This window comes from Myotis nattereri, assembly GCF_964212035.1.
Source record: "Myotis nattereri genome assembly, chromosome: 4".
NCBI classification, from domain to species: Eukaryota; Metazoa; Chordata; class Mammalia; order Chiroptera; family Vespertilionidae; genus Myotis; species Myotis nattereri.
In genome coordinates this window covers 72026334-72047929 of record NC_138079.1, presented here as the reverse complement: position 1 = coordinate 72047929, position 21596 = coordinate 72026334, and the positions used below count along the sequence as shown (strand labels likewise).

General features: G+C 37.3%; 1 protein-coding gene across 2 annotated transcripts in view; it reads right to left on the bottom strand.

The window, feature by feature from the left end:
- Positions 1 to 21596, bottom strand: part of PRR16 (proline rich 16) — a 235809-nt gene that overhangs the window by 52656 nt on the left and 161557 nt on the right. The window lies entirely within an intron of this gene.

The window sequence follows — 21596 nt, the reverse complement described above, 5'->3', positions numbered from 1 at the left end:
CCTTTCAGCCACATCAAATGCTGGAGGGCCCTGAACATTCTGGTCCATTTTGTTTATTCTGCTGTGATTAACCAAAGATCTGAAGGGCATTAACCCCTGCATCTTAGTCATGCTTTCTTTTATTTTTTTATTAATTCAACAAATATTTACTGAAGACCTGGTATGTGCCAGATTATGCGCTGTTTTGGGAATACAAAACACATTGCTCAAATGTGCAACCCTTGAGGAGATCACAGTCCTGAAAGACAAGAGTGAAATTAATCAAATAGTCATGATCTTGTCCTGACCACAACTCCTGCCCACTCCTAGTTCCTCACTCTGCTTAACCATCTGGCCTCATTTTAGACCTAAAAGCCCAAGCTGGCTCCTGCTTCAGGACTTTACACATTGTTCCCTTTGCTTGAAATACTCTTCCCCAGACAGGGCCTGGCCTTATTCCTTTTTCTTATTTCATTCACTGATTAAATGTCTTCTCAGTGGTCTGCTCTAATAATCTTCTACAAGGTAAAAGGATGACCAGTTCCTCTGTCAGTTTTTAATTTTTTAAAAGATTTATTGATACTTATACATGTATTTGTTGATAATTATAGTATGAATGTATTTGTTGATTTTTCTTCCTCCCCTCCCTTTGGAATACAGGCTCCATTGGGGCTGGAACTCATCTAACTGTCCACTGCTGTTTCCCCAAAACTTAGAGCAGTGTCTGATGAGTGGTAGGGTCTTGATATATATTTGGTAATAATGAATTACACAGATATGTAATTATACATTGAGATGTTACACCAAGACAGCCCATCCTATATAATAAATCCTATATAATAAAAGCCTAATATGCTAAGTGTCTGGTCATTCGTTCAACCAATCAAAGAGTACAGTAGGACCTTGACTTACGAGTTTAATTCGTTCCATGACAGAGCTCATAACTCAAATTACTCATATGTCAAATCAATTTTCACCATTACAATGAATTGAAATGCCATTAATCCATTCCGGACACCCAAAAACGAAGTTTTGCAAAATAACTACAAGCACAAATGCGAGCACAACACTGATGCTTCAAATAAGAGCTAACTGCTTAAAGTGAACGAGTGAGACATGTGATGCTGGGCTGATGTGGCATTCACTGTGACGTTTGCTGCGCCAACTAGCGGTGGGGTATCTGAAGCTGGCTCATCACCCAAATTTTAGCTCACAGCTCAAAGCAAAAAATCAGCCGAGAGATGGCTCGTATCTCGAAAAACTCGTTAGTCGGGACACTCGTAAGTTAAGGCCCCACTGTAATATGCTAATGATATGCTAAGGCCACTCAACTGCTCGCTATGATGTGCACTGACCACTAGGGGGCAGAAAGTCAACTGGTTGACCAGTTCCTATGATGTGCAATGACCACCAGGGGGAAGATGCTCCAACCGGTAGGTTAGCTTGCTACTGGTGTCCAGCCCATTGGGACTGAGCAAGATGGGCCAGACATGCCCTGGAGCCCTCCCGTGGTCCCTCCCTGCTTGCCAACCTCCTGTGTCCCCCCAGTCGTGCACTAGTGGGGTCCCTAAGCCTGGCCTGCACCCTCTCACAATCTGGGACCCCTCGGGGGATGTCGGAGAGCCAGTCTTGGCCCGATCCCACAAGCCAGGCCGAGGGACCCAACTGGTGCATGAACTCGTGCACTGGGCTTCTAGTCTGTTATAAGAGCCTAAGAGATGGCAGAGGAAGATAGCTATCTATAAAAGGCCCCTTGGAGGAGTGACATTGTGCTGGTTAAACAAAGGTCTGAAGAATGACAAGGAGTCAACCAGGCAAAAAGACAAAAGTGTCACACGATTCATGGGATCTATAGGGAGAAAAATGTAATGCACTGTGATATGACCAATTTCTAAAAAATGACAATGTATGATCTATGAACAAAATAATAGAAAGTGTTTATTTTCAGTATAATTTCTTTCCCAAAAGATATGATTATATACAAATTGGATATAATGATAAGGATTTTTTAAAAGAAATGCCAAAGACTAAATATAAATGCAAAAGATATTTTGAACAATGATAAAATTCTTCCTCCAAAGTCTACTGCAAGTATTGGCATCAGTTGCAAATAATCAGTTAAGAATGGTCTGAGGATACTGTGATAACTTAATGCTAATGTAAACTAAATGTGTTTGATAATACCCATGTATCTTCTTTAATTCTGCTTTCTATTTTACCACACTTAAAAACTGAAGATGTGAATGCAAATATAGTCTAATTCTGGTCACCTTCTGAAATAGAATGCTTAATACAACACACAATAGTCCTTCTCCTAGTATTTACAGTCCTTGGCAATAACTTCTTACACCTCATAAAACCACAGGTGTCTCCTATACACTTTCCATTTTAGTTCCCCAATAATAATAACACATTTTTAGTTTTCCCTATCTGAGGTTTACCAGAAAAATGGCATAGTTAAGTAAATATATTTAAGATCATTTCATGCAAGGTATCTTTAAAAAGCATCTTCTGACAATTAAAATTCAAGGAGGAGCTCATTAGCATTATCATGAAAGAGAATGACCCTTTTGATAGAAGAAAAGCAAGTAATCACCATTCTATTAAAAAGCTGAGATAAATAACTGATAGACATGGCTAGAGCACTCAGTTAGAATTTTCTGAGTTTCGGATGCGTTCATTATAAAAAAAATTTTAAACAGAATCTTCTCTCTTTCATATATCTTAAGATTAAAAGCAAGGAATAATGAACAATATTGGCTACTTATAATAAATGCATCACTGGAAGAGGGAAAGGCATTTACAAAATTCAAGGAGAGATTTTACTGGGAGGTAAGAAATGTCTTATATTGGTATTAGAAACCCTGAAAACAGCTGTCATTTGATATATTAAAAATCAAGACTAATATTAAGATGAAAAATGTTAAATATTTCATGAATGCTGATTCTGTACAAAGAAACATATTTTCTTCCATTTTTATTTATTTATTTTTTATTTTTTAAAAATATATTTCTTTATTGATTTCAGAGAGGAAGAGAGAAGGAGAGAGAGATAGAAACATCAATGATGAGAGAGAATCACTGATCGGCTGCCCCCTGCACACCCTCCACCGGGGATTGAGCCGCAACCCAGGCATGTGCCCTTGACCAGAATCAAACCTGGGACCCCTCAGTCCGCAGGCTGATGCTCTATCCACTGAACTAAGCCGGCTAGGGCTTTCTTGCATTTTTAGAAACTAAACACTGATCAGTAACCAATGGGAAGAAGACTTCAGTCTTCATGGGCCATGGGTTATGACTCACTGCATGAATCTGAGCCTTGTGATACTTTGTCAACTGCCAAGCTTACTTCTGCTGTGCAACAGAACGGCCCCTTATCCTTCAGGGCCCAGGACAACTTTTCCATACCTGGTTTCTCTTAAGATTCTAATGAAAGAAACTCCCTTTATTAATAGTTATTTTCTTTAACTTCCTTTTCTTTTTCCTCGAATCAACAATGGTGCCTTCACTCATATGTGCTACAAACAAATGGTTTTCATTTAAGATGGAAATATAAAAAGTTCCTAAAGCTATTTCACAAATCCTAAGAGAATCATTTGCAGCTTGTAAGAAGCCATTATTAGAAAAAAGAAACATTAACAGGCAGGCAGATTAGATGGCTCTTGCACAAAAGTTGCATTTTTTGTGAAATATTAAGTCAGTGAAATATTAAGATTGTCAAAAACTATAGAACATGTACCATACAATAGTTTTATGTGAACAACACTCTTTTAGAGATAATCCTTTCCTTAAAGGAGCTTGAATCCTTATGAATTTGGTTAAATTTAGTTTTTTAAATGTTAATTCCAACTTTAGAAATCTCTCTCTTGCCCCCCCCCCCCCCTTACTCAGAGACCTAGTCTTCCCTTCTCCTCCATAAGATAGTAGCCAGGACCTGACTAAAGGTCACAAGGTCCAGGCCTCTGGCAGGTTAAAGATACCATCTTGATCTAAATTAAGTTTTAATTCCTGAGCCCTAATGTGGACCGACCACCAGCTACTTTCCTATGAGACTGGACAGAGGGATGCTGAAAGAGACCTCAGAGCTCTCTTCAAAATCAGAAATGATTCTTCATCCTTACTTTAGCTCTGACCAATCAGCTTCCAGCACTTCTCTGAACCCTAACACATAGGGCGTGTGATTTTATGCTATGTAATCTGTAACCTACATGCCATTAGGAAAGTTAGGGCTTTTGAACATTAGCTTCCCATTCTCTTGGGTGGCACCTTCATAATAAAATAGCCAATATTTCTCCATTGCAATTCTTGGTGTCTAGTGTTGGGCTTTGGTATCCCCCGGTGGCCAAACTCTTTCTGTTCTGTAATAAAAGCGTTAGGAAAATAATTAAGAACTGAATCATCTTCTATGCAGTCAATGTTCTCTTGCAGCCTGGGGATTTCACAAAGCTGAAGCTTATTGGGACATTCCCAGGTTTTGGAACAGTCCAGAGTTACAGTCAAGTCACAACGTTGTCACTTAACAGCTGGGAGACCCAGGGCAGGTAAACTTAACCTCTCCAAGCTGCGGTCTTTTGGTAACAAGGGGAATAATATTTACCTTAAAGGTGATCAAGAGAGCTTTAACATTCCTCTCAAGCTTGACTGAACTCGAGACAGAATTCACCCTTTTCTCAGGAATTTACTTAAAGAAATTCTCATTTATAAATTTTTTTCCTCTGCCCTTTGAGATAAAAATCTCTCAGCTTCTCCGCTTTCATAACCCAGGAGTGTTTCTCAACCTGAAGCCATCCTTTGTGAAGGAGCCATCATCAGGAAAGACATCACCAAGGCCCCTTGTCCCCATCTCTGAGGGAGGGCAGGAGCCTGATTTCCATAAGAACCAATCAGCAAACACAGGTGGCTGTTCCCCAAGGGATGTGCTTTTCACCTATCACCTCAGGGCTAACAATGCTGCTGCCTTTTGTTTCAAATGAATTGAGTTCAGTCTTGTTCTCTTGCAATAGTCTTGATGCCTATTACAATAGTCTTGACTAAAGTCATCCTTACCCATTTAACCCATTTGGTGCTATTTTTCTTTGACAAGGGTAGGTATAAGGATTGAATAAACTAGCATATGTAAAATACACAACACTGCATATAATGTCTGTAAATGTTAGTAAATAGTTGCTTGTGGGGCCGGTTAAGGTGTTTTGGCCAGGTTCAAGCCTCCGGTAAGCTTGAACCTATGGTCCAAACACGTAGCCCCACATGCCTTGTGATAGAGTTCCGGTGCATGTAGTTAAGTGAGGTTGAAACTCAGGAGAATGCTGTAAACAACGTGATAACGCCCCTACTTTGCCTCCTGGCATCTGCTATAAAATAAAGACATGGCTTGTGGGTGCTGTCTTTGTCTCCTCATCAGGGAGGCAGCATCCTACTGAGACCCAGCTATTATTCTCTTGTCTGTCTTTCCCTTAATCCTTTCACCCCCCCACTCGGGATCACCCTTGGTCATGCTGGCCTGGCACAGTTGCTTAGTAAAACTTTCTCTCCATCTCTCCCTTTCAAAGCACACCACCCTCTGAATACTGTTCCCTGAAAACCCCAAATGCCTATTTTCAAAGATCAGGCATAGTGGTATGACATAGCAGTTAAACAACTTGTGGGTTGTTTTTCCTTTTTTTTTTAAATAACAGACTCAAGAAATCTAACAGCAAGTTCTATTTCCAGCATCTGCTGAGCCGGCCTGAATGGTCAGCACATTAGCACCAATAATAGTGATGGGGTTTCGACAGCTGAATGCTGGCCAGAGACGCCAAGGTCTCCAGCCCAAACCCAGTGCCATCCACACCAGATTCCAAGCAGAGAGGGCAAATAGTATGCTCCCAAAGCCAAACTGCAAATTTCCTCTTTAGGAGCTGATAGAAATCATAACGCAAGAATTGTCATTGCCATCACATCAGGAGGCATAGAAAGGATATGTTCAAAGCAACATCAAGTGCAAAATATCAAAGTCCATTTTAGCCTCAATGTCCTCCAGAGTTAAAACAAAGAACTTCGTCCAAGTCATTCTCTGAGTAAGACAATAAAAAATGCAAGTCACTCTCAGCTTAATTTTCATGAATATGAAAATGGTCTCTTCTCTTTTTATTCCTTAGTGAGATTACTCCTAAGACTGTTTGGAACCACTTTTATAACCATTTTAATTAGATCACATTTCTCTGAACTTTGCTACAAACTGCTAAAGGGGAATAATAAAAGACCAATGACATATGAGGATCTTCTCCATTTGAATACTTGATAATTTTTTAGATTGAGATATGTTACAACTTTTTTCTATCCACATCATTTTATGACAGGCTAAGTTCAAGTTTTTTAACCAGCAATATTTCTTTCTCAGTGTAATGACCAAAAATCAGGAGAGAGCACCGTAAATTATTTACAATTACTGCTATTTTTAATATTTAACATAGAATTTGTATACTTTTAATGAGTATGTGTTTTTATTGTTAGCTTATGTCCTGAATGTCAAAATGACTTTGGATTTCCTTAGCCAAAGAGCATGAAAACAAAGAAATAAAGAAAAATTTTAAGTTTGTTTAAGCTAGTGTGCTGATACAAACCAGTTATAAAAAATAAACATAACTAATAGAGAATATATTCTTGGAGAGGTTATAAAGAATATCATTTTTCTAAACAATAAAAATTGACTTCTACTTCCTTTTCATAAAAGTAAAATAGACACAAAGTTTGTTTAAAGCATATGTGGAAAATACCAAGGTGTATATGAGTTTATTATAATTAACATGACTTGTAGAAAACAGAATTTGAAAGAGGCTATGAAGAATATAAGATTTCTGACAATGTCAGAATATTATACAGTGGGGCTTTGACTTACGAGTTTAATTCATTCCGAGACCCAGCTCTTTAAGGAGCTCGTTAAGGAGCTCGTTAGCTCAAATTACTATCAACTCAATGCAAAAAATCGGCAGAGAGACAGCTGGTATCTCAAAAAACTTGTTAGTCGGGACACTCGTAAGTCAAGGCCCCACTGTATTTGATACTTTAATTTAAATGCACTATCAGCAAATGTGGATAACTGTGGTCTAATAATGAATTATTGTCATGAAATTAGAGTAACATTCTATATTCATAATTAGTTTAGAATTATGGATACCTAAGTACATTACTAATAAGCAATATTCTTAAAATGCACACAATTCAACTTTTAATCTTTGTCACAATTTAATATCATATTTTACTTTTCTTTTTTTTTTGTTTTGTTAATCCTCACTGGAGGATATTTTTTCCATTGATTTTTTTTAGAGAGAGTGGAAGGGAGGGGGAGAGAGAGCTAGAGAAGCATTGATGTGTGAGAGACACATTGATTGGTTGCCTGTTGCACATGCTCCCACCAGGGTGAGTATCTAGCCTGCAAACGAAGTACGTGCCCTTGACCAGAATTGAACCCACGACCCTTCAGTCTGTGGGCTGATGGTCTAACCATTTAGGTAAACCAGCTAATGCTTATTTTTAACTTTTTGAAATAAACATTGACTCAGTGAACCACAGAAACTTTGAGTGGTAAGGTAATACATACATAGACGGCACATATTCCCCACTTTAAAGTTACTTTAAATGGATCTGCAGCTCAAGAATTACTTTTTTAATGCTGCATTAACCAAAACAAGATTTTAATGCTCCACACAAACTCTTCAAATATAGATTTCAAAGTGCCTGCCTGTCTCTTGCTTATACTGGAAAAGGAAGATGTAAACAGCCTCTGAAGTACTGTAATTAGAATGAACTATAACGGATCTATCATTCTTGCTGATATCCTAGAGTCGCCTGGATAACTTTAAAACATACTGATATCGGGCCCACCATAGATGTATTTTGATTTAATTGGTTCAGGGTGTAAAACATCCCAGGTGATTCTGATGTGTAGACAACTTCCAGATCCACACTGCAATATTAGAAAAGCAAAGGAATAGGCTCATGAGCTCTAAAACACTCCCCAGCCATGGCATTCTAGTTTCTATACCATAAAATGCTAAAAGTTTTAGAACATACACCCTCAGATTACTTCGTCTTTCCATTTGGAAAATGAAATCAAGTTTTCTTTAGTACCATGAGCACCACTCTCCCCCTCGCTGCCCTCACCCCCCATGGTAATTTAATACTCTTTTAGATTTGCAGCACATCCCTAGGCCAGGAAAGGAGGGAAAAGAGAAGCTCCAGCCAATGGAGTCAGTTTCCCACACTCACAGAAACTCCATCACTGCCCATTTCTGAGATCCAAGATCAGTTGGAAATTCTGCTTCTCACAGCGCTACCAGCTCAGAATCTACAAGTTCATTTTACCCTTTCCCACAACATTCATTGGTGTTTGCTTCCCCTCCCCAGTTTTTAAGATGCTGTTTTCCTATGAAGTCCAAAAAGGAATATAGAAACCTGTGTTCCTACATTAATTTCTTTGTTTGAATTTTGCCATTGGAAACATAACATAAAACACCATTCTGTGTTTGCTTATATAAGCCCAGATGCAACATCAATATCTAACACATTATAGAAAAGTTCCAAAGATACCTTAAGGTAGTAGATCAGGTCCTTGAAAACTTTGTTATGTTCAATGTCCTTTCGTTATAAAGATGATAAGGGAAAATAATTGTTTCTTGCTAGGGCCACTATGTGTGTGGAGTTTACATGGTTTCCCCATGTCAGCGAGGGTTTTCTTCAGGTACTCTGGTTTTCCACCACATCCCAGAGATGTGCACGTGAGGTGATTGGGCATGTCTACATTGTCCCAGTCTGAGTGTGTGTGGGCTTGGATGTGAGCGTGCCCTGCAATGAGAGGGTATTCTGTTGAGAGTGGGTTCCCACCCTGCTCCCTGAGCTTCCAGAATAGGATCTGGCCACTCAGGGCTGTGAATTAGAATTAAGTGGGTTGGAAAAGTATGATCTTACTTGTTTTTATTCATCTTTCTTAAATGTACATATAGGTCACCTTTATTTCAATGTTTAATATTAGAAGTGTCTTGGGTCTTTATTTATAAGTTTGGTGATGCTTCTGTGACCAGAAATATGCCATAGGAACTTAACTCTTGTTTATGTCAATTAGCCTAGCATAACACTGACTTCATTATACTTCATTTTGCTTCAAGTCCTAGTTTCCAAGAACCTATGGAGACGTTCAGCAAGGACTTACAGTGTATTCTGCCAAATCCAATTTCATTCCTCTGTCCTTTAAAGGATTAGTGTGTATCAAAAAAAATCAGCAGTTATTTATATCAGCTTGCAGTTTATAAGAAATGAGAGTACCATCCCTCATTTCAAAGATTAGGAAATTTATGAGGAATAACCTGTATAACTGTAAGCTAAGTAAATGCCAGATTTTTAAACAATCAATGAGGAAACTCACACACACTGAACCAAAGATATAAATATTGTCTTTTCAAGTCTCACTGCAATCTCCCCAAACACACAACGAGCAATGCATTAAATGAGAGCAATAGCAAAAGCTATGAAAATAGGAAATGGTAATCAAGAAACACTTTACACCTGGCTGTTCACTCTGTAAATTCAGTCAACAACTACATATTGAGATGCTGCTGTATCATCTTTATCAAAGTGCTTTCATCAAACACAATAGAATCACCTGTACTTAGTTCACAGGATAGGCACTCTTCAGGAAATCAAACAATGTGAGACTTCAGTTCACTACCTTAGGAAATAAATTTGATATAAATGTTGAACATAATCATGGAAAAATAACTAGAATTTCTCAATGGGAAGAAAACTCCTATAATTTTAGTATATTTATTTCAGTAAATGGAGACAGGTTTGGGGTGGTTTCAGAAGAATACTATCTCTATGATTCCAGTTGAAAATTGTATTTACCTCTTTTATTTTATCGTTGAATTTGACAGTGTTCCCTGCCAGGTAGGAAGTACACATTCTTGACTCGACATCATGCTAGTGATTTGGAGAAAGCTTTGGATGAGATGGATCTTAAATGCATGCAATCAAAAGACAAAATATAAGCCTAACTAAAAGTCTCATCCTCAAGGGAACATTTATAGGCAGGCCTGTCTCTCAGAAATTCCTCTTACCAGCTATATCCTTGACCCAAAATGAAAAAGTGGCTTTTCTCTATAAACTAGGGTTTTATCTTCAAATTAAGACAAAAACATGTAAAATAAAGTTGTATTACATATAATCTTAGCTTGTGGTAGAAAGTACAACTAAGCCTTCACATATTAAGTATATCGCTTTCATTTTATTCCATTGTATTCATGTCAATTTTTAAGTACAAGATTTTAATTGCTTATGTCTTTATTTAAATTTTCTTTTCACTCCCCTTCCTCCTTTTTGTCTAGCACTTTCTGCATATGTGACAGCACTTTACATCATTAGTACAAGTTTTCTTGCTTTGCCAAAAACTCTGATTCTTTGCCAAAACTCTGATTCTCACACATCAATATTAGCAATCTGTCTTCTATGGGAACTGCTTGTTTTATGTCAATAGGAATAAACTATATATTAAATGAGGAAACTTACATTTCTGAGCATGAATTTACATGAATTTATCTGTCCTACTGGGAGGTCAATTTGCTAACCTATTAAGTGAAAGGACTAGATTAAATCATCATAAGTGTCTTCTACTCTAACACCTTATGATTTGCTGGTGGGAATAAATATGGTAAATAACTGCCTTTATGTAATATTGTTAATTTAAGAAAAGATACACCCTTAAATTTACATTTATTTAATTACTAGTTGAATACTTTTGTTCATATACATTTTTATGCTTGTTTTTTGAATTTTTATTTGTGATGTACCCATTCTACCGCTGTAGTTTCTTAAATTTTTATTAAGTGATTGATTGATTGATTAGAAAAGGCTTTGGATAAATGCTGAAAATCTCAGAGCAACATTTACAAAGCCATAACAAGCTGGGCCCACATGTCCAAGAGATTGCATAGAAACTGGCAATGAATAGGGCATATCAGAGGTCAGTAGGTCAGTAATTTAGCCTACTTGGCTAGAGCCTCCTTATCAGTGTTGGCTTCCCTAGATTGGCAAGTTATTAAAGGAGGCTTAAAGGGTTTCTGGTTAGCACTGCTAAGCCTAGAGTGAAGAATTTTAAATAATGGATTATCCTGAGCTTTCAAAATTTCTGGATCGAGATGAAATGATGAAAAGAAAATTACTCTGTTGGATATCAGCAGGATGTAGTGTAATCGCAGGTAAGAGGTCCGGTGACCAGGCAGGTGGCAAATGTAACATGAAAACTGAGGAGATAAAAGCCTCTCCGAAGAAGGTGTCATTGGGAATGATTTTCTAAAAAAAAAGACTTGGCAAAAATTAAAATTAATTGGGTAAAAGGATAAAGGGAGATGCAGAAGACAAAACTGAAAATTGGGTCTTTGGTGTTGAGAAGATTTATTGGGAAGTCATATGCAAGTGCTACTTTTAATATTAATTCTCTGTAATACTGATAATGAGTCCAATCAGAAAAAAGTAATCTATTTAAAAAAGTATTAGTACTGTATTTCAAATATCAAGCAAAATACCATAGTTACTTGACACAACTCTGAAGTTTTAAAAAGGCAAAGAAATACATTTAAATATTCCTTTTTGTCCTGAAGAGTTTGAATTGAGATGAGCATTTTGGACTATTAGAAATGTTTATATACTTACACTTAAGCCATAAATCACTGTGATCAAAGAACTTTAGCTCTTAGTCCTTCAGAAAGGTACCTCGCTGTAACATGTACTCAAATATATCAGACTTTGTTTAAAGCTAAACAATAGTTAATGCTTTGTCAGAATTTATAATATCACTAAATAAAGGATTTTTATTGAATTTATAGGGGCGATTTTGGTTAATAAAAGTATATAGGTTTCAGGTGTACAATTCTGTAACACATCATCTATGTATTGCATTGTGTATGCACCACCCCAAGTCCAGTCCCCTTCCATCACCATTTATCAACCTTTTACCCTCTTCTGATTTTTCCTGAGTCAGCTTATGAAAATTGTTTCTAAAAATTTATTCATTTCATCCAGATTGTCCAATTTGTTGGCATGTAGTTGTTATATTTTCTTATAATCCCTGGTATTTCTGTGGAGTCAGATTACCATTACTTCTTCTCTTTCATTTCTGATTTTATTTATTTGGGTCCTCTCTATTTATTTTCCTGGTAAGTCAGAATAGAGATTATCAACCTTGTTTATTTTTTCAAAGAACCAGTTCTTGGTTTCATTAATCTTTTTTATTTTTTTAGAGTCTATTTCATTTATTTCTGCTCTGATCTTTATTATTTCCTTCCTTCTACTCAGTTTGGGCTTTGTTGTTCTTTTCTATGCCTTTAAATGTAAAGTTAGATTGTTTACTTGAGATTTTTCTTGTTTCTTGAGTTTGGCCTGTAATGCTATAAATTTTCCTCTCATGACTGCTTTCGCTGTGTCTCATAGGTTTTGCATTGTTGTGTTCTCATTTTCGTTTGTTTCAAGATGTCTTTTGATTTCTTTATTGATATCATTGTTAACCCATTCATTGTTAATTGTTTGTTAACATATTATTTAGCTTCCATGTCTTTGTGTTTTTTTCTTGTGATTAATTTATAGTTTCTTACCATTATGGTTAGAGAAGATACTTGATATGACTTCTGTCTTCTTAAATTTATTGAGACTTGTTTTGTGTCCTAACATGTGGTCTGTCTTAGAAAATGTTTCATATGCATATGAAAAGAATGTATATTCTGCTTTGGGGTAAAATGCTCTGAAAATATTAAATCCATCTCATCAATTAATGATATTTTTCACCATAAACATAGACATTCTCTTGTTTGAACAAAGTTTGGTGATTTAAATTCTTACTTGAACAAGCATTTTAGAATATTTATAAGATCCTACTACTATTAGAATTTAATTAGTCTGACATTACATTCTAAATGGGTTTACTCATATGCTATTAAATATCATCTAATCTAATAAAAGAGAAACATGCAAATTGACTGCACCTCTATGACGCTCCAGCCATGCCCACCATCCAATCAGAGTGACTATATGCAAATGAACCCAACCAATATGGCAGCTGGCAGCCACGGAGCTGGAGCAAGCAGGAGGCTTAGTTGCCCCGGCGATGGAGGAAGCCAAGCTTCCCACCTGCCCTGGCCAGCTGTGGCCTCCGCTCAAGGCAAAAAAGTTTCAATTATAGAAGATAAATAAATCCCAAATACCTGCTTCCAGCCAGCCTCTACTGGGAGCTTGGGTGGTTGGGGGCTGTGGCCAGCCTGCAAAAAGCCATCAGCCCCTCACCCAGGATGGCCACAGCCTCATGGGTTGAGGGTTGCCGCTGGGGAGCTTGGCCAGCCTGGAAACAGCCATCAGTCCCTCACCCAGACTGGCCAGGCACCCCAGTAGGACCCCCCACCCTGAAGGGGCTGTGGCCAGCCTGCAAACAGTCATCAGCCCCTCACCTAGGCTGGCCAAGCACCCCAGTGGGGACCCCAACCTGAAGGGGCTGTGGCCAGCCTGCAAACAGTCATCAGCTACTCACCCTGGCTGGCCAGGCACCCCAGTGGGGACTCCCACCCTGAAGGGGCTGTGGCCAGCCTGCAAACAGCCATCAGCCCCTCACCCTGGCTGGCCAGGCACCCCAGCGGGACCCCCACCCTGATCTGGGACACTCTTCAGGGAAAACCAGCCAGCCCCCACCCATGCACCAGGCCTCTATCCTATATAATAAAAGGGTAATATGCAAATTGACCCTAACAGCAGAACGACTGGGAATGACTGGTCACTATGACACACACTGACCACCAGGGGGCAGACGCTCAATGCAGGAGCTGCCCCCTGGTGGTCAATGCGCTCCCACAGGGGTGCTCTGCTCAGCCACAAGCCAGGCTGCCAACTGCCAGCACAGTGGTTGTGGCGGGAGCCTCTCCCGCCTCCTCAGCAGCGCTAAGGATGTTGGACTGCAGCTTAGGCCTGCTCCCCGCTGGCAAGTGGACATCCCCGAGGGCTCCCGGGCTGCCAGAGGGATGTCTGACTGCCAGCTTAGGCCCAATCCCCCCCCGGGGAGCAGGCCTAAGCCAGCAGGTGGTCATCCCATGAGGGGTCCCAGACTGTGAGGGGAGAGGCTGGGCTGAGGGACCCCCCCCCCACCACCACCACCGAGTGCACAAATTTTTGTGCACTGAGCCTCTAGTCATAAATAATTAAAACTAAGCTACATTGTCAAAACAGGTAATAACCTATACTAATTATTGTAGTCACCTCAGAAATCTGTCATGTTCATTGTCTGACTTGCTAATTCACAAAATTTAATAAATAAAAAAATGAGAGTTCTATATATCAACTGGCTAAGTTGTGAAAAAAATCAGTAGGCTTATTTGATAATAATAACTGTAAAAAACTTAAGTAAACTAATTACTTTATAAATGAGATTAATAAAATATCATTAGCAATAATCTAGGCAAATACAAAGCAACCCACCAGATTAACAAGGAAGACAGGTAATTTGGCAAGAAGTGTCATAAACTGATTACAATGATTTGCATTTGCTTGAGGTTTTACAGTTTGTAAAGTATCTACACATTCATTAAATCATTAGGGCCTTATAACAACATGTTGGTAGGTGGTACCCTGAGAGGAGAAACACAGAGAAAAGTGTTAGGGAATTGGGTCGTAGTCGAGCATGGTTAAGTGTATCAATTTAACTACAGTAGAAACAAGATGTGTAAAACCAGGCAATTTGGGTAACAAGTACAGGGCCAAGACAAAATTAAGTAAGGGAAATGCACATCATTTTTATATTTGTGACCACAGAGAGACGTGATGAAAAGGAGTTGAAGTTTAACAACTAATTGAAACAGGATATGACTGAGTGTGTGTAACCCATTCTGTATCAGCATAAAAGCTTTCAACCTAAACAAATAATATAACTGAATATAAAGCAAACACTAAATAGTAATTAGCTATGTTGCCATACACAGTCTACTTAGCTCCAATCAGGAGGATTAATTTTGTTCATTAAATTCCACAAATAAGTGAGATCATATGATATCTGTCTTTCTCATATTGGCTTATTTCACTTAGCATAAGAGACCAACAAAATAAGACCGGAAGCACGGAGGCATGGAACAGACTAACATATGTTGATGTGGGGATTAGGGGAAAGAGAAGAGATAAACCAAAGAACTTATATACTTATATACATAGCCCATGGACACAGGCAATGGTGGGGGTGAAGACCTGGGGGATGGGTAGGGGTTGTGAAGAGGGGGGTAAAGGAGGGAAATGGGAGATATCTGTAATACTATCAACAATGTTAAAAAGAGGATGCTATAAGGAACAATTTGGAAGGTGTTTCTGATATATGCAAAGCATGAGGTATTGTAATGTGGCGATTCTGCTTATTTAATAGCTCTGAAGGCTGTAGATTGTTGAATCCTGAAGTTGCCTATCCATGGTGCCTCATCCACCTTACCTTTCACCATGGCTGCCTATAAAATAGCTGAAGCTTATAGTCCTGATGGCTTAAACATACATTTTGGGATGTGCTATTACTTTCCTTGCCCCTTACATGTAAAGGAGGACTAGGTGAGCTCAGAATATATAAGGGGAGGAGAATAATTAATGACTCAAGAGCCCTATTAGCTAGGAAAGAATGGCACCATTATCTTCCTTTTAAAGCAAGCCTCAGAACTCATTAAGCAATTTGAACAGGGTGACTTAGAAGTTGGGAAAATTGAGACACAAATCCAGGACTCTGGTTTTAAATGTATGCTTTTATCTTAATATGCTGCCCTCTAAATTAATATTATAACTACACATCATAATTTACATCATCAAGGGCCTAAATTTCTGTAGTAAATTTTCATATTTCTTTGACTATTCTGGATCAATAAGTACATGTCTTCAAATTAGGTTTATCTATCATTCTTTATTTAGAAATTTAACTAATGAAAATTTAGTATGCAATTCTAAAATGTTGAACTACATAATGTAGTTGGTGTGTATCCTTGGACAGAATGCAAATAGGGTAGAAAAATGCTGTCATAAAACTCATCCATCTTCTTAGTAAATGCTGTTAATTCCCTCTACCTTGTTAGCAGGGATATTGTCAGATTCACTCCTTTCCTCTCCATCTTTCTTAAAAATAAGATGACATTCTAATTTATGGTGAGATTAAGTGAACAGCAGGAAATGGGAAAAGGAAGAACATGAGAGCTATAGTAGTCTATAATATAGTCATATTATACACACACCAAAATATTACCCCTTTGGAAATAGTGGTGGTATGACTCTTTACCCACATGTGGATCTCCTTTTCTTTCTGGGCATATGGGGACTATAGGCAGGGCCACATGACTAGTTTTGGCCCATAGCACATATAGGGCCTGAGGTTAAAAAATACAGGTAAGCCCTAACCGGTTTGGCTCAGTGGGTAGAGCATCAGCTTGCGGACTGAAGGATCCCAGGTTCAATTCTGGTCAAGGGCATGTACCTTGGTTGCGGGCACATCCCCAGTAGAGGTGTGCAGGAGGCAGCTGATCGATGTTTCTCTCTCATTGATGTTTCTAACTCTCTATCCCTCTCCCATCCTCTCTGTAAAAAATCAATAAAATATATTTAAAAAAATACAGGTAAGAGTTTCTAGTCATCCCTTTCTCCGTTCTGGTGGTCCTGGAAGAGGACCCTGGACCAGAGGGTGGTCCCACACAACCAATGCAGCCTGTGTGCCTGAATTTCGACTGCCTGAGAGATTCCTGCCTGGAGAGTCTCCTGGACTCAGGATGAACTCCGAGGGAACAAGGTATAACTCGATGGCTCTGAGATACTGGGATTGCTTGCTACCTCAGCATGCATGGACTAATTTATCTTAACAGAAAGACACTTATTTTCCTCGTATTTTATAGATTCCAACAACTTCTTCTGGCAAGTGTCAATGAAATGACTTTCAGCTCTAAGATGACCACTATACAACGCAGGGGCCAAACTCCAGGCATTTCTGAAAGGTGAGGAACTTGGGCTGTGGAGGCTTCCTGCCTGCCTTGCTCCTCTGGCTTGACCACTTTCTGTCTCTACGACCTTGGGCAGCAGGTCTCCAGTGCGATAGTTTCCTCATTTGCAAATATAAATAAGAATAGCGTCTAAGACACTGGGTTCTTATAAGGGAAAAATAATGTTATGAGAAAAAATAATACATACAAACATGTAGAAGAGGGTTTGGCATAAAATCAGCGCTTGAGAAGGGTTAGATATCAAATCTTGTCAACACCAACCCTAACCCACTTGAGGGCACACACTGTTTTATTTAGTTGGTTCAAAATCCCCTTTGATGATTAGGAGAGTTGACAACTACATGATCAAATCATGGAAAATGATATCTATAGTCTAGTAACAAAAGAATGGAAATTATTTTATTAGGGACATCTCTAATGAACTGCTTTTTAGTGGTTCCATGGAGTGGATCTATTGCTTTTCTTAGAACTGTAGGGGTCAATGTTAAGTAGATGAAATTCAAAAATGAAATACCAGTAATGGAAGTGACATATTCAGGGTCAAATAGCATTAAAACTATGAAATCAGAACTTCTTAGGGAAAGAAACTAGCATAATCAACAGTCTTTGAACTCAGTGGGAAAAAAACTGAAAGGTGAAGCCGCTTACAATACATGAGAAAAATGAGGCTTTCATTATTCAGCAGCTCATTCATTTTATGTGGTAGCTAAATTGCCTGAGATCACTTTCATTTTCTGCAAAGATCAAACATATTAAGCATGTCAAAACAACATTAAGTAACCCCCTTCAAGCGTCAAAATAACTGCTAAGAATAAAGGAAAAATTTTGCAAAGTTCAGCGGTATGAAGAACACAATTAAATGGTGATGTTGTGGGGGAAAATTGTGGGAAGTCAGGCTGTCACTAAAATACTATCCAAATCACTTTAAAGGGTTGATTTTAATAAAATACTGAAACTGAGATCCTAAGTTTCTTCACTTGTAAATAAGGATAATAACTATTTCATACATTCATATGAAACTCTAATGTATGTAAAGTTTTATAAAGCAGTTACTATTAGCTTACCTATTTTTGATAACTCTAGAAGTTATAAATTATAAGCAATATGTCCTCCTTATTTTACCTTGGCCTTTAACCAACTCTATACTCTTTGTTGATTTACTAACATTTTAAAGTGGGTTTATACGCAAATCTTCTGTATGTTCCATTTTAGTTTTCCCCCAAAAGATCAGAATGATAAATCCAAGAATGTCCAATAAAATGACAGCCTACATAATTGCGGTTCCACTAAGATATGGTTAACTGCAGTTTTATGTTCAACACTGCTGTGTGCCTTCAAAGTAGCATCAAAACTGTCATTACTTCAGAATCAGAAAACTGGAATGATTCTAAAACTCCAAAATATTTAGTCTAAAAATTCAAATATAGTGTCAAATTGACCCAAAAAACATCGCATGATTATCTGATAGTGTCTATTAATCATCAGAGTCTATATATTTTACCCAATTACATGATATGAATTTTTATTGCTCATAAATCACTCCCTCACTTAGAAATCACTGAAGTACATTGCAATGCAATCTTTTGCTACAAATTTGAGTGCATATTATAGTAAGATGTACAACTAACAAAGTCGAGAGAAAGAAACTAAATCAGGACAATTACAAGGCTTGACAATGCATTTTTTTGCATGTATTCCCTGGAAAACAATTCAGTTAAGGCAGTGATTTATGACTTGACTACACCATTCCTGGTGCAATTCCAAGTGGAACCACTCAGGCTCTTCATAGAGGATCCACAAAGAGCTATAATTAGAACCTGTGGGTAAGAGGTCTTGCATAGTTTCAGAGACTGTGTAGCTGCCATAAACAACTTAACTACTGATTTGTCCAAAAAAAAAAGCAAAAAAAAAAGCCATATAATGCAGTGCCTTATTTCTTTATTCATTAACTAATTATATGCAGGCATAATTCAAAGACAAGAATTTTATGGTAATGAAACCATTTCAGTTAATAGACTCATTTTTTCTAGAATATTATTAAACTAATGAGGGGAGGTATGAATATAATTATATCACATTGAAAGAAATGGGAAATTTCTCTTTTTTGTATGCCCTGTATTTTTGAGCAGATTTTATATTTAGCTTAAGCATGACCTAAAAATATCAGTTTTGTTTCTTTTTATAACTGCTATAGCTACCAAGAGATGAAAGAGAACTTTGGTCTATTTTTATTTTCTTTTTATCTTTCATCAGCAGGGGCACAACAACCTCCCATCACAGAAGTGAGATAATCTTTGTTTAAATGAACAAGACAAAAACCTTTCCTATTCCAATTTAATTAATGAATGCTACATTTTTAAAGTATATATTCTGCCTTTCATTAAGAATTGATTTTGTCATAAGCAGTATTACCATTTATATTTTGCAGAAACATCCCTTTCAAAGGACTATGGAGGTTAGTCCATAGTCCTTTGTATGGATTAAGCAATTTAAAGTGTTCAAATGCATATTGTAAAAAATAACTTCCCATTAATGATGTGAGGAAAGCATTTCAACTTTGGAATCTTCAGGAACAGGAAATATATACCATGTGTTACGATAATTTAATGGATGATACACAGAGCTTGCAGTTCAAAATTTAAATTCTGAAAGCAATGCTGGCTGATAGCAAAAACTGCAGTCCCTTACACTTCAATCACAAGATTCCAGACAAATATTATGATGCTCTGTGTTAACTGCTTTCTATGTTTTACAAATATATAAATATGGTATATATACATATGAAATAACTAAGTTTCAGTGAATATTACCAAATCATCAGTAAAACAAACAAACAAACAAACAAAAATACCTTATTGGCCTCATATATTCCATATATTAATGGAAAAAAGGGGAGCATATAGAGCAAATAAAGTCAAAAGAAAGTCTTAACACTGCTGTACTAACACTCTTGATTATGTGATTAACTATAATAAGAGAAGAAGGTCAATAACTATAACTTTTTTTTTAGCTTGGGATTTAACTCAGCTTTCCAGGCCAACAGTTGCTTATAAATGTGTTAAATAAAAACAGACCTTGTAGTTTGGGCATATGTCACTAATCATATTTTAAACAATGGTCTTTCATGGGGTAGCTTTGTCTGCACTTTGAGGCAGAGAGAAGGATTTAAACCTCAGAGGTTGTGTTTAGGCTTTTGGCTCAATATTCATACTCAACCAGCTCGAATTATTCAACTTGATTTATTGCAAATAAGTTATCTACTCTGTGGATTATTTGTGATTGACAAGAAGCTCTATTTTGAGATTCAGATTGGTTCCCAGATATCAAGAGAGAGTCAATGTCTGAAATTATAAGCTAATTATTGGGTCTCAGTAATAGGCTGTGGAAGAAAGATGTCTTCTAAGACCAAAAGGTCTAACACTGGATGAACATTTGAAAATATTATTTAAATATAGAAAGATAATAAAACCCTGGGTTTATTTCTATCAAGCCAAATGGGTGCATTAAAAAGTTAAGAATGTATTATTTTGCTATTCAATAAATCAATTATTTGTTTACTTGACTCATATTTATTAAACATACTTATCATAAAATTAATAAATTTTGATTATGGCCTTTCTTGATTATTGGTCTTATGTTTTGTAACTATATGAAAAATTACAATTATTCTACTTACATTACCTTCATGTCCACAAACACAGAACGAAAATCATTCTGAGTGTCCTCTTTGTTTTCATTCAATTGTTTCTTTAAAAAATAAAGCCTATTATCTTTCTGTCATTCTGCCTAAAACATTATATCATCTTTTAATAGAAAGTTATTTAAAAAATAGTATTCCAAATTACCATGATATAACTTGAAAAAGGCAACAAGGAAATATAACTGAATACTCTTTCTCTGTAGCAACAAAAATTAAAGTTTAAAGATCAAAAGTGAACTAGTCAAAAAAAATCACAGTACTCTTCATTAAGTTGTGCAATAAACAAATTTTCCCTAAAGATGAATCCCTCTACTCTTCCCACTTAATTGACAAATATTGTTCAGATATGCACCTGTCATCATGATTTTAGGGGAAATAAACTCATTTCTAGTTCCAGGGCCAAATATCAATTAAGTTCAAATCATAATAGTAGGGAAGTAAACTTGGTCCATGGGTGATAAGTGACCTAAAGTGGTAAATTAGACTAAATTAAAACAAAAACACACCTTTATTGGCCGTTAGAAGCAAAGGAGTTTTTCTCTTCCTTCACTGAATAACAAAGACCCCTGGCATATTTCAAGGGAATCAGCTTAAGGCGAATGCTAAAAACATCCTGTTCTAGAAGCATCTTTATTTTTCCCTATAGTTCTTCTATCAATGGAATTCCCTCAGGCAGGCAGAGAACTTGCTGATACAGGAGGCAAGTCGTCCCACCACTTCCATGTACTGGATTAAGTTGTGTCCTGGAAAAATGTGGGCGTGAGAAGGGTAGAAGGGGTTGGCAGTGTAGGAGGCATTCAATAGAAGGTCCTTGAGATACCAAAATATATAATATAATATGAAAATGAGTAAAGTTATATTTATGACTTGATTATGATATTTAATTTAGAAAAATCTCACAT